Source organism: Panthera onca, chromosome C1 (assembly GCF_046562875.1).
Source record: "Panthera onca isolate mPanOnc1 chromosome C1, mPanOnc1 haplotype 2, whole genome shotgun sequence".
Classification (NCBI taxonomy): Eukaryota; Metazoa; Chordata; class Mammalia; order Carnivora; family Felidae; genus Panthera; species Panthera onca.
Window position 1 is genome coordinate 166142410 of NC_138346.1, and position 14435 is coordinate 166156844.

General features: G+C 37.1%; 1 protein-coding gene across 1 annotated transcript in view; it reads left to right on the plus strand.

Annotated features, from left to right (window-relative positions):
• The first annotated feature begins 1038 nt into the window (after positions 1-1038).
• Positions 1039-14435, plus strand: part of CC1H1orf141 (chromosome C1 C1orf141 homolog) — a 65724-nt gene continuing 52327 nt past the window's right edge. The window contains exon 1 of the mRNA XM_060626228.3: positions 1039-1221. The gene's annotated coding sequence lies outside the window, so the exon portion shown is untranslated. The remainder of the gene's footprint in view (positions 1222-14435) is intronic.

Sequence of the window (14435 nt, forward strand, 5' to 3'; positions counted from 1 at the left end):
CTATGAAATGGGGATAATAATACCTTTTTCTTAAGCTTGTGGGGATGATTGAACACAGTTCAATCAACAGTGATTTATTTCTGGGGAGCCTAGGTGGCTCAGTCAGTTAAGCCTCCAACTCTTGATTTCAGCTCAGGTCATGATCTCATGGTTCATGGGTTTGAACCCTGCATGGGGATCCATGCTGACAGTGAGGAGCCTGCTTGTGATTCTCACTCTCTCCCTGTCTCTCTGCCCCTCCCCTATTTGCATGTGCCCTCTCTCTCAAAATAAATATTAAACTTTTTTAAAAAGTGGTTACTTTTTAAATGAAATAACAGAAACAAAACATCTAGCAAAATACCTCATGTGTCTTTGCTCTTTCTCCCTGCCCTCTTTCTCTTAAAGTTTCACCTTCTTTCTCTAAATAGTACCAAAAAGAAAATAACAAAAGAGCTATCCAGGACATATTCTTATATGTACCATAAAACCCTCCATGATTATTAAAGAATTTATTTGCTCTTTAATCCCCTCCCCCACCTATTCAGTTCATTCTGATTTCTCTCTCCTTCTTCCCTTCCTCCTGCCTTCTCTATCAACACTCCCTTATCCACCTTTGCCTGGTTCGTCACTGGTCTATGAGGGCTATAATAATATTTTTCTAATTTGGTTTTAGAGTATTTTTTTAAATATTTTAAAATAATAAGACAGATTTCTGAGAACTTTTAAAAAAAGTAACAGAATCCCTTGCAAAATTTCAAATAAAACATATAAATATTTCAAACTCACATTAAACTGCTTTTCTGTCACTGTTCTAGAAGAGTTGAAAAGCTGATTTTGGAATTATAATAAGATTCCGAATGCTAACTTAATCTAAGCAGGAATTTTATGTTCAATTCAGCATTAGAGACTCTATTTTAATTTAATTGGATGTATCCTCACTAGTTTTGAGTAATAAAAATATTTACATTTGATTTTGAGTCATAGGAATAACTAATCTATTATTTCCACGGTAGGATACAATCAAAACTTAGTAGTTTTGAAGTCAGAGCTAAAATGTCTTGCTCATTTCAGATTTTTCCTGCCTTACGAAGAAAACAGATTGCCTTATTACATTTGTAAACTATCTTGGAGAGCAGGCCAATTGGAGAGGCTCCAGCTCTTATTCACACAAAAGCATCTTGGCTCCTCCCTCAGGAAAAAGTGCCACAGCCTGGAACAGAGAACAGAAGCATTTTAAAGGTGATTGCTTGAAAATTATCAATTATCTTTCTTTTGTCTACTTTCAACTTTTCTATTTTCTATTGGTTTATCCTTTACTTTTAAAATCATTAAGTTATTATTGTTTTAATCTTTAGCTTTATGTACTTTTGTAAAAACTTTTTTGGGGTGTTAAATGGAAAGACATTTTAAACTTTTTATTTTAAAAGGCTTTTGACTTTCCAAATCTCACAAGAAGGAAAGAAAACTTAAGGCCATACTGAAGTTTTTAAATAACTCTTTGGCTGCAAAAATAATACATATTTATATGTATTCTCTAGGTGTTAGTCTTTGTGTATTTAGGAAAAACAAGAGTAACAGCAGTAAAAAATTTCTAAGATACAATTTTACCGCCCCAAGGTAACCATCTTTTAGGATGTTTTATCACAGTTCTTTTTCTGTGAACAGAGACCCATATTTTATTTTGTCAAAAAGAAAATAATTCTATGTCTAAAGTCTTACAATATGTTTTTTTCAACTAACAATATCATAAATATTTCCCTAGATAATTAATATTCCTTTATATCACTTTTAATATGTACATCATATGTAACATCAAATGGCTAGATAAGAATTTAGATGAGAAAATCTAAAAATAGGGGTGCCTGGGTGGCTCAGTCAGTTGAACATCCAACTTCCGCTCAGGTCATGATCTCACGGTTTGTGGGTTTGAGCCCCATGTAACGTAACGTTTGTGTTAACAGCATGGAGCCTGCTTTGGACACTGTCTCCCTCCTTCTCTGCCCCGCCTCTGCTTGCTCTTTGTCTTCCTCTCTCTCAAAAATAATAAAATAAAACAGAAAAAGAAAGAAAGAAAGAAAGAAAGAAAGAAAGAAAGAAAAAGAAAGAAAGACAATTGAGAGGGAGTTAAGATGGTGGAGAAGTAGGGAGACCCGGATTTTCCTCGTCCCTCAGACACAGCTGTATTGAGGTCAGATCACTTGGAACATCCAGGAAATCAGTCTGCCGAGTACAGAAGGATCTCCACAGTTGGAAGGAGACAGCTTGGCAGGATCGAGGTGTGTGTATGTGAATTGCGGGAGATAAAACGGCATAGGCACAAAGGGGAGGGAACTTTTTCTGTGGAGAAACAAAAGGGAGAGAGAGAGAGAGGTGTGAAAGTGCAGCATCGAGTTAGGACAAGAGAAAACCTCTCTGGACCATGGACTGGGGAATGAGAAATATGGAGAGTTCCAGTTTCTTTTTTGCAAACAGCCTTAGGGGCTGAAACTTGAGGTTCAGAAGTGTGTGGCTTTCTCCAGAGCAAAACCGGGAGCCTTGGCTCATGCTCCTGGGAAGTGGGAGTCAGCCCCAGAGTGCATAGTTCAGTGTAGCAATCTCAGGGGTTCACTGGGAGAGAACAGTTCCCTTCCTCAAGTACTTTGGGAAGAGGCTTTATTGCCCTTCCAAGGACAAAAGACCCTGCAGGTGCCAACCAAAGGCCTTTTATCAGCAGGCCAGAGTGGCTCTATTCTGGAACAGGGGAGAGGAACCACACCCAGCTGGGTCCTTTAAGGTTTTGCATTTGACTCCCAGCTGAGTGCCTACAAAGATCGGGAGACTGTGGAGTAGAGCAAGCCGACTGCTCTCACTATTCTGTAAGGGCTGCCTGAACAGCATGGGTAGAGATATCTGGTCAGGGGGAAGAGATGTTCATTTTACCTTCAACACCAACGTGGTGGGACATCAGAGAGCAGCACAGTGGCCTCCAGTGGAGGCGGGACATGCTTACACAAAACCCCGCCACTCTGGACCTGGCAACTGCTTATCTACTGGAGAAAAACTGACACTAAGTGAACCAGATGGCCTCTCCTCCAAACCAGCACAGTCACTAGTCCCAGGCATCTACAGACAACTATTTTTTTGTTTTGTATTTTAGTTTAATTTATTTTATTTTTATTTTTACCCTTTTATTATTTTTCTTTTGGAATCAGGCTTATAGTTTCTGATTTGTTTTTGGTCAGTTCTTATTATATGTGTATATGTGTATATATGTATATATATATATATATATATATATACATATATACACACACACACATTAAATAATTTTATATATATATATATATATATATATATATATATATATAAAATAATTATGCATCTCGGGGCGCCTGGGTGGCTCAGTCAGTTGAGTGTCTGACTTCAGCTCAGGTCATCATCTCACAGTCTGTGAGTTCGAGCCCCACATTGGGCTCTGTGCTGACAGCTCAGAGCCTGGAGCCTGCTTCAGATTCTGTGTCTCCCTCTCTCTCTGCCCCTCCCCCATTCATGCTCTGTCTCTCTCTCTCTCTCTGTCAAAAATAAATAAACATTAAAAAAATTTTTAAATAATTATATATCTAAATGTTTTATCAAGCATTTTTATTCTATTCTTTTTCCACCTTTTCTCTTTCTTCTTTATTTTCCTTTCTCTTTCTCTGGATTTAGACTTTACTTTTTTGATTCTCTGTTTCATCTTCTTTTCGCCCCCTTCATTTTTCTCTTTCTGGGATCAGGCTCCTGCCCCCCTCCCCCACTTTTCCTTTCCCTACCCCACACCGCCAGATTTACTTGAACAAACAAATCAAAGCATTCCTGGTAAAAGGTCCAAACACTCCACCACTACAAGCAAGGAGGAGCTTTACAGAGGACTGACCAGTGGGACAGAGCAGCCAAAATGCAACAGCAGAGTGCATGCAACATACACCAAAAACACTTCCTGAAGTGACAGGACCTGGACAGTGTATGATCCCTTCTTAATATGAAAGTACTGGTAGGCTCAGGACAGACAACAAGAATTTAAAACACCCAGGGGTGCCTGGGTGGCTCAGTTGATTGGGCATCCGGCCTTAGCTCAGGTCATGATCTCATGGTTCATGGGTTCAAGCCCTGCATCAGGATCTGTACTGACAGCTCAGAGCCTAGAGCCTGCTTCAGGTTCTGTGTCTCCCTCTCTCTCTGCCCCTCCCCAACTTGCACTCTGTCTCTTTTTTAAAAAAAATTAAAATACTCAAAAGACAGAAACTTAGACAAAATGACAAAACAGAGGAATTCTCCCCAAAAGAAAGTTCAAGAAGAAATCACAGCCAGAAAATTGTTCAAAACAGATATAAACAATATATGTTGAAAAAGAATTTAGGATAAGTCATAAGACTAATAGCTGAGCTTGAAAGAAGCATAGAAGACACCAGAGAAACTTTTGCTGCAGAGATCAAAGACCTCAAAACTAGTCACGATGAATTAAAGAATGCTATAACTGAGATGCAAAATAAACTAAATACAGTGACAGTGAGGATGGAATAAGCAGAGGAGAGAATAGGTGAAATAGAAGATAACACGGAAAATAATGAAGCTGAAAATAAGAGGGAAAGGAAATTACTAGATCACAAGGGGAGAATTAGAGAGCTGAGTGATCCCATGGAATGAAACAATATCCAAATCATATGAATTCCAAAAGAGTGGGAGAAAGAGGCTGTGGATTTATTTGAGCAAATTATAGCTGAGAACTTCCCTCATCTGGGGATGGAAACAGGCATCCAAGTCCAAGAGGCACAGAGAACTCCCTTCAAAATCAACAAACATAGGTCAAAACCATGACATATCATAGTGAAACTGGCAAAATACAAAGATAAACAGAGAATTCTGAAAGCAGCTAGGGACAAATGGGCCTTAACCTACAAGGGTAGACACATAAGGGTAGTAGCAGACCTGTCCACTGAAATATGGCAGGCCAGAAGGGAGTGGCAGGAAATATTCAATGTGCTGAATGGGAAAAATATGCAACCAAGACTCCTTTATCCAGCAAGGCTGTCATTCAGAATAGAGAGACAAACGCTTCCCCAGACAAACAAAAACTAAAGGAGTTTGTGACCACTAAACCAGCCCTACAAGAGATCCTAAGGGGGACTCTGTGAGTGGAAAACAGCAAAGACTGTGAAGAACCAGAGACATCACAACAAACATGAAATCTACAGATAACACAATGGCAGTGAATTCATATCTTTCAATAATCACTCTGATGTAAATGGACTAAATGCCCCAATCAAAGGTATAGAGTATCAGAATGGATAAGAAAACAAGACCTGGGGTGCCTGGGTGGCTCAGTCAGTTAAGCGTCCGACTTCAGGTCAGGTCATGATCTCACAGTCTGTGAGTTCAAGCCCCGTGTCAGGCTCTGTGCTAACAGCTCAGAGCCTGGAGCCTGCTTCAGATTCTGTGTCTCCCTCTCTCTCTGCCCCTCCCCTGCTCATGCTCTGTCTCTCTCTGTCTCAAAAATAAATAGAAAAACATCAAAAATTTAAAAAAAAACAAACAAACAAGACCCATCAATATGCTGCCTAAAAGAGACTAATTTTAAACTCAAGGACAACTGCAGATTGAAAGTGAGGGGATGGAGAACAATCTATCACACTAATGGACATCAAAAAAAGAAAGAAAAAAAGCTGCTGTAGTCGTACTTATATCAACAAGCTAGATTTTAAACCAAAGACTGTAACAAGGGATGAAGAAAGGCACTATATCATAATTAAGGGGTTTATCCATCAAGAAGAGCTAATAATTTTAAGTGTTTATGCCCCAATGTGTAAGCACCCAAATATGTAAGTCAATTAATCACAATCATAAATAAATGTATAGGTAACAATACCATGGTTGTAGGGGACTTAAATACTCTACTTATAGCAATGGACAGATCATCTAGGCAGAAAATCAATAAGGAAACAATGGCTCTGAGTGACACATTGGACTGGATGGACTTAACACATATATTCAGAACATTTCATCCTAAAGCAGCAGAATATACATTTTTCTTGAATGCACACAGAACATTCTCCAAAATAGATCACATACTGAGTCACGAAACAGCTCTCAACAGATAAGGAAAGGTAGAGATCATACCATGCATATTTTCATATCACAAAGCTATGAAACTTGAAATCAACCACAAGAAAAAATCTGGAAAGCCCCCAAATGCATGGAGGTTAAAGAACATCCTACTAAAGAATGAATGGGTTAAAAAGGAAGTGAAAGAAACATTTAAAAATACATGGAAGTAAATGAAAATGAAACATGACAGTCCAAATCCTTTAGGATGCAGCAAAGGCAATCCTAAGTGGAAAATACATTGCAATTCAGGCCTATCTCCAGAAGCAAAAACAGGTCCCAAACACATAGTCTAACCTTACACTTGAAGGACCTAGAAAAGGAGCAGTAAATAACACCCAAAGCCAGTAGAAAAAGGGATATGATAAAGATTAGAGCAGAAATAAACAAGATAGAATCCAAAAAAAAAGAGATCAATGAACAGATCAATGAAACTGAGAGCTGGTTTTTTGAAAGAATAAACAAAATTGATAACCCGCTAGCCAGACTTCTCAAAAAGAAGAGAGGACCTAAATAGATAAAATCACAAATGAAAGAGGAATGATCACAGCTAACACCATGAAATACAAACAATTATAAGAGAATACTATGAAAAATTATATGCCAACAAATGGGACAATCTGGAAGAAATGGACAAATTCCTAGACGTTCACACACTACCAAAACTCAAATGGGAAGAAATAGAAAATTTGAGTAGACCCATAACCAGTAAAGAAATTGAATCAATTATCAAAATCTCCCAACAAATAAGAGTCCTGGGCCAGATGGCTCCCCAGGGGGATTCTACCAGACATTTAAAACAGAGTTAATACCCATTGTTCTCAAACTGTTCCAAAAAATTGAAATGGAAGGAAAGTCTCCAAACTCATTCTATGAAGCCAGCATTACCTTGATTCCAAAACCAGACAAAGACCCCACTAAGAAGAATTACAGGCCAACATCCCTGATGAACCTGGGTGCAAAAATTTTCAACAAGATACTAGCAAATTGAATTCAACTCTACATTTAAAGAATTACTCACCATGATCAAGTGGGCTTTACTCCTGGGCTGCAGGGCTGGTTTAAAATTCACAAATCAATCAATGTGATACACCATTTTAATGGAAGAAAGGATGAGAATGATATGATCCTGTCAATAGATGCAGAAAAAGCATTTGACAAAATACAGCATCGTTTCTTGATAAAAAACCCTCAAGAAAGTTGGGATAGAAAGAACATACCTTAACATAATAAAATCCATATATGAAAGGCCCACAGCTAATATCATCCTCAGTGGGGAAAACTGAGAGCTTCCCCCTGAGATCAGGAACAAGATAGGGATGTTCATTCTCACCATTCTTGTTCAACATAGTGTTGGAAGTCCTAGCCTCAGCAATCAGACAACAAAATGAAATAAAAGCATCCAAATTGTCAAATAAGAATCAAACTTTCACTTTTCTCAGATAACATAATACTCTACATGGAAAACCCAAAAGACTCCACCAAAAAACTAGTAGAGCTGATACAGGAATTCAGCAAAGTTGCAGCATATAAAATCAATGTACAGAAATTGGTTGCATTTCTATACACCAATAATGAAGCAGCAGAAAGAGATAAAAGTAATTGATCCCATTTATAATTGCACCAAGAACCGTAAAATACCTAGGAATAAACTTAACCAAAGAGTTAAAAGATCTGTATGCTGAAAACTATAGAAAGCTCATGAAAGAAATTGAAGAAGACACAAAGAAATGGAAAAACATTCCATGCTCATGGATTGGAAGAACAAATACTGTTAAAGTGTCGATACTACCCAAAGCAATCTACACATTCAATGCAATCCTTTTCAAAATACCACCAGCATTCTTCACAGAGCTAGAACAAACAATCCTAAAATTTGCATAGAACCACAAAAGACCCCCAAATAGCCGAAGTTATGTTGAAAAAGAAAACCAAAGCTGGAAGCATCACAATCCCAGACTTCAAGCTGTATTACAAAGCTGTGATCATCAAGACAGTATGGTAGTGACACAAAAACAGACACAGAGATCAATGGAAGAGAATAGAGAACCCAGAAATGGACCCACAAATATATGGCCAATGAATCTTTGACAAAGCAGGAAAGAGAAACCAATGGAAAAAAGACAGTTTCTTAGCAAATGGTGCTGGGAGAACTGTACAGCAATATGCAGAAGAGTGAAAGTGGACCACTTTCTTACACCAAACACAAAAATATATTCAAAATGGATGAAAGACCTAAATGTGTGACAGGAAACCCTTAAAATCCTACAGGATAAAAGAGGCAGCAACCTCTTTGACCTAGGCTGCAGCAACTTCTTATTTGACATGTCTCTGAAGACAAGGGAAATAAAAGCAAACATGAACTGTTGGGACCTTCTGCACAGCAAAGGAAACAATCAACAAAACTAAAAGGCAACCAGTGGAATGGGAGAAGGTATTTGCAAATGATATATCTGCCAAATAGTTAATATCCAAAATCTATAAAGAACTTACCAAACTCAATACCCAGAAAAACAAATAACCCAGTAAAGAAACAGGCAGACAACATGAACAGACATCTTTCGAAAGAAGACATCCAGATGGCTAACAAACACATGAAAAGATGCTCCACATCACTCATCATCAGGGAAATACAAATCAAAACCACAATGAAATACCACATTACACCAGTCAGAATGGCTAAAATGAACAACTCAGGAAACAACAGATATTGGCAAGGATGTGGATAAAGGGGAACCCTTCTGCACTGTTGGTGAGAATGCAAACTAGTGCAGCCACTCTGGAAAATAGTATGGAGGTTCCTCAAAAAGTTAAAAATAGAACTACCCTATGATCCAGAAATTGCACTACTAGGAATTTATTCAAAGGATACAAAAATGCTGATTCGAAGGGTCATATGCACCCCGATGTTTATAGCAGCACTATCAACAATAACCAAATTACGGAAAGAGCCCAAATGTCCATCAACTGATGAATGGATTAAGATGTGGTATATAGAGGCGCCTGGGTGGCTCAGTTGGTTGAGCGTCCAACTTCAGCTCAGGTTGTGACCTCACACTCCATGAGTTCGAGCCCCAAGTCAGGCTCTGTGCTGACAGCTCAGAGCCTGGAGCCCGCTTCAGATTCTGTGTCTCCCCCTCTCTCTGCCCCTCCCCTGCTCATGCTCTGTCTCTCTCTGTCTCAAAAATAAATAAAAACATTAAAAAAATTTTTAAAAAGATGTGGTATATATACACAGTGAAATACTACTTGGTGATGCAAAAGAATGAAATCTTGCCATTTGCAACAATGTGGATGTAACTGGAGGGTTTTATGCTAAATGAAATAAGTCAGTCAGAGAAAGAGATATATCATATGATTTCACTCATATGTGGAATTTGAGAAACTCAACATATGAACATAGGGGAAGGGAAGGAAAAATAAGATAAAAACAGAGAGGGAGGCAAACCATAAGAGACTCTTAACTACAAAGAACAAACTGAGGGTTGCTGGAGGGGGTGGTGGGTTAAATGCGTGACAGGCATTAAGGAGGGCACTTTTCAGGATGAGCACTGGGTGTCATACATAAGAGATGAATCACTGGGTTCTACTCCTGAAGCCAAGACTACGCTGTATGTTAACTAACTTGAAAGTAAATAAATAAATAAATAATCTAAAAATAGTAGTAAAGATCATAGATTTTGGAAATAAATACAACTGGGTTTGAATTCTGAATCTGCCACTTAATAGCTTTATGATTTTTTTCCCTCCCCACCCCTATCCAGTAGGTTTATTATTTTGATCAAGAGGTTTAACATCTCTGAATCAAATTTTTAAATCTATAAAATAAAAACTGAATGAGACAATGTATGTGAAATTCAGTAGACCATTTGATAGACAATAAAGTTAATAAATGGGAATTCAACAATTAAATAATAGATGCCAGTAATCTACTTTCAATTTTTCACACTTATAAAGTATATTGTTACATTTACATCATTATTTCTAATTCTTTGTGGATTTCTATGATTAATTCCCAAATATAAATTCTTGGAAGTGGAATTGTGGGTCAAAGGTTATATATTTTTTGAGGTAAATTGTAAGTTACCATCCTGACAATTTACATTTGCACCAGCAGAGCATAGGTATACATGTGTCTCTGTTCCTTTCTCCAACTTGCCAATACAAGGGAGAGAGTTATATTTTGTTGGTTTAATGAATACGCCTTTGATAAGTTTGTTGATATTAAAAATATAATTAATGGTTATTTGTAGGTATTATTTTGCAAATGAACAGTTTATATGCAACACATATTTTTTCTCCCAGTATGGCGTTTGTCTTTTTTTCAAGATTTGTAAGATTTTTAAGATACTCTGTGTTTACACATGTTAGGTAGTTTTCCAAGTGCAATATATTTTAAATTTTTGTTATGATGTTTTTGACATGCAGAAGTTTTAAATATGAAGTCAGGTCTGACAATCTTTTACTCTAAATATTATGTTTTTGCATGCATAGCAGGCAAAAAATTTTAAGATGCTATACTAAGGGATGTGTTTAAAATTGTGGTCTTTAATAGGAGGAAAGGATTTATAGAGAAAAAGTCTAGGATTTAATAATCGAAATGCTTGAGAGTATGTATTTTCGTATTACTATAAAATCTGGTGCAGGTAGCCATTTTGAATTATGTTGTGTGGCCTTTGTGCGGATAGTGAGAAGGCTAAGGGGCACAGAAACCGAAAGGAAGTTTTGGGTTATCTGCCTTTTGCTAGGCACTATGCTTGGCACTTCAGACTGTTAAATCATTTAATTCTCAGATTGGCCCATGAGATCATTAATCTCCTAATTTTACCATTTCCATTTATTTGACAAATATTTGTTGAGCACAGTATCTGTTTTTAGACTTCCTCTTGTAGAAAGTGAAAAATAAATCCAAACTAATTTATGCACAAAGAGAATTTATTTAATCATGTAAGCTGACAAGGTCTAGCAGTGGCTCGAGCATCAGTGGTAGATTCACCCTGGGCTCAGATGATACCACCAATATCCAATCTTTCAGTTTGTTTCCTTTGGATTGACTCCATTCTCAGGCTATTTGTGGTGGCCCCCAAAGCCCACAACAGATAGGAGAAGAGAGAGAATCTGCTTTCCTGGAGGTTCGATGTCTCAGAATTGAACTTTCTGGGTTCTAATTGACTTCACCTGAGTCATATGTCCCTTCCTGAGCCAGTCACTGTGGTTAGAGAGTTGTGGCCAGTGGTCTCATTGGTATTGCATAGATAAAGTGCTCCTCCCTTGGGACCACAGGGTTGAATAAGTTCTTCTAAAGTGCCTGTGCAGAGGGAGCAGCATGAACAAAGACACAGAGATAAGAAAAACCTGGAACATCTGAAAAACTTACATTAACTGATAAGGTTGTTACTTTGTGTACCATAGGTTGGCTGAGACAAAGCTATAAAGGGAATCAGAACTCAGTTCAACATAGACAAGACTCAGATGATATAAGGTTTCATATTCTATGTTGTATAATTTTGACTGTATTCTGAGGGCATTGTCAAGCCCAGGAAAGGAATGAAGGGAGGAAAAGAAAAACAGGAAAGAATTCTAGGGTACAATAATATTTGAGGAGTGAGCAGAGGAATAGAGGAAAGTAATAAGGAAATTGGCAGTAAGGCAGGAGAAGTAGGAGAGAGTGGGATCATTGAAGCCAAGGGATGAGAATGTTTCAAAAAACCAGAATTAGAAGTGTCGAATTCAGAACAAAGATCAAATAACAGGGTCTGAAAGATGTCTGTTGGGTTTGCAAATGAAAAAGATGGGATTAAGGGGTGATTAAGGGACCAAAGAGCTTACTATCTGGAAGGAAGAGACTAATGGACTAAAGGGATAAGAGATTGTGTGATCAGAGATCTATCAGAGCTCAAGATTAAAGAGTTACAGTTTTAGAGGATAAAGAAGTAAAGATAGCTTTAATTTGGTAGGTGAATGAGTTTAGAGGCAAAACTTTTGCCTTCATGGATTTAATATGGAAAGGAAGACTGACATTCCTAAATTGGTAAAAGTGGGAAATGACTGGAAATTTGTTAGTAAGTAGGTGTGGAGAGATGGTTGGCATGAATCTCATAAGAGGAGGCCTCTCCTAAGAAAGAGGAATAATAAAGATATAAAAGGGACAATAGGGAGGCTGAAGAATAGTGACATGTCTCTCAGACCTCATGGTTTTTGTGGGGCAAGAAAGGAAATGCTCCCTTCTCTAGAGAGGACAGAAGATGGGGATGGGGAATTTCAGGCTTTTCACCATTTCAAAATGGGTAAATAAAAATTTGGATACTTTCAAAACCAAATAGAGTGGGTGTGTAGGAAAGAATTTATAATAAAGAATCTTTTGCTCAAAGAAAATTCTGACCTTTGCCCTGGCTTCTAGGGGGTAATCTTTGAGTCCTAGGGGTGTTGTGCCTGATAGAATTTCTTTGTTTGCTTAGGGGCCTTGGGTCATACTGAATAGTCTAACAGTGTGATTTAGTGTGGAGGCCTGGCCACACCCATTTAGTCTTAAGGTGGGGGCTGGCCACTGCAGAAAGGTCAACAATGTGACTTAAGGTGGGTGCTTTGGGTCAAATGGAAACTGAGATTAAGCATGCAGGGCAATCAATCAGTCAAACATCCCTATATGATGAAGCCCCACTAAAAACTCTGGACACGAAGCTTAGGTAAGCTTCCCTGGTTGACAATACTTCATATGTATTGTCATATATCCATACTGGAAGAGTAACCTGTCCTGACTCCATAGGAGGAGACAACAGAAGCTCTGCATTTAGTCCTTCTCCTGAACTCTGTCCTATGCACTTTTTCCCTTGGCTGACTCTAATCTGTATAGTTTCCCTGTGTCCTGAATATAATAGCTTTCATGATCTCATTCAGTAATTACTTGTTGAATTTAACTGAAAGAATCCATTTCAATTGTTTGATGTACATCTTACCAAATGTTTTCTATTAAAGAGAAAATATTTTGCATTATATTAATAGTTACTAATTGTATGTTGCAGACATAATGTAAATTCTTTGAGTTTTATCATTTCTAAAACTGAAGATAATACCTTTCCCATAGATAGTAATTAAAGATTACAGATTAATAAGACAAAGAATGAAATGAGATATGTTATTAAAAATTTCTAGTGTAGTATCTCGCACATAGCATGCATCCCATAAATGTTAACTGAAATAATGGTAATGTTCTAAGAATTTTATATAAGATTCATGCTTTATAAATTTTATTGATCATAAACTGGTGAGTAGTTAACATTTCTGAATTCAATTCTTTATTTAAGAAGCTAATGTCACCTTTGTGCAAATTTGTGAGGTGAAAGCATTATAATAATCTTAGACAAATCTCTGCAATCAACTAGATTCTAGTTACTGATTCCCTACAAATCATTATACTTGAATGTATAGGGTTTTATAATATGATAGAATTAAACCACTTTGTACTTTTTATTATTGTATTTGTCATATTTTAAATATGTGAAATAAGTTGATTCCAGTGTTTTCATGCACTGACTATAAAGAAAAATTTCTAGCCAAATTTTGATCACTATATAGCAACAAGCACATTTTTTTGCAAAATTTCTCCCATTGCCACTAGTATGGACTTGTGTTGTGATGTTAATGCTGTTTTTAAAAACTTTTTCTGTTTTGCTTTGCATGATAAAGTAAATTCCTTAAATGCTTACTAACATAACTCTTGACTAACTGTTTAATTAATGTAGAAATGTTCCACCATTATTGATCAAATCAAGAATATTTTAAAGTTAGTCATTTTTTTCCCCCAAAACCAGACAAAGTACCCACTGAAAAGGAGAATTACAGGTCAGTATCCCTGATGAACATGGATGCAAAAATTCTCAACAAGTTACTAGCAAATCAAATTCAACAGTACATTAAAAGAATTAATCAAGTGGGATTTTTTCCTGGGCTGTAGGGTTGGTTCAATATTCACAAATCATATCAATCAATGTGACATACCACATTAATAAAAGAAAGGATAAGAACCATATGATACTGTCAATAGATGCAGAAAAAGCATTTGACAAAATATAACATCTTTCTTGATAAAAATCCTCAACTAAGTGGGGATAGATGGAACATACCTCAACATCATAAAGGCCATTTATGAAAGTCCCACAGCTAATATCATCCTCAATGGGGAAAAATTGAGAACCTTTCCCCTACAGTCAGAAACAAGTTAAGGATGACCAGTTTTACCATCACTGTTTAATACAGTATTGTAAGTGTTAGTCTCAGCAATCAGACAACAAAAAGAAATAAAAAGCATCCAAATTGGCAAGGAAGAAGTCAAA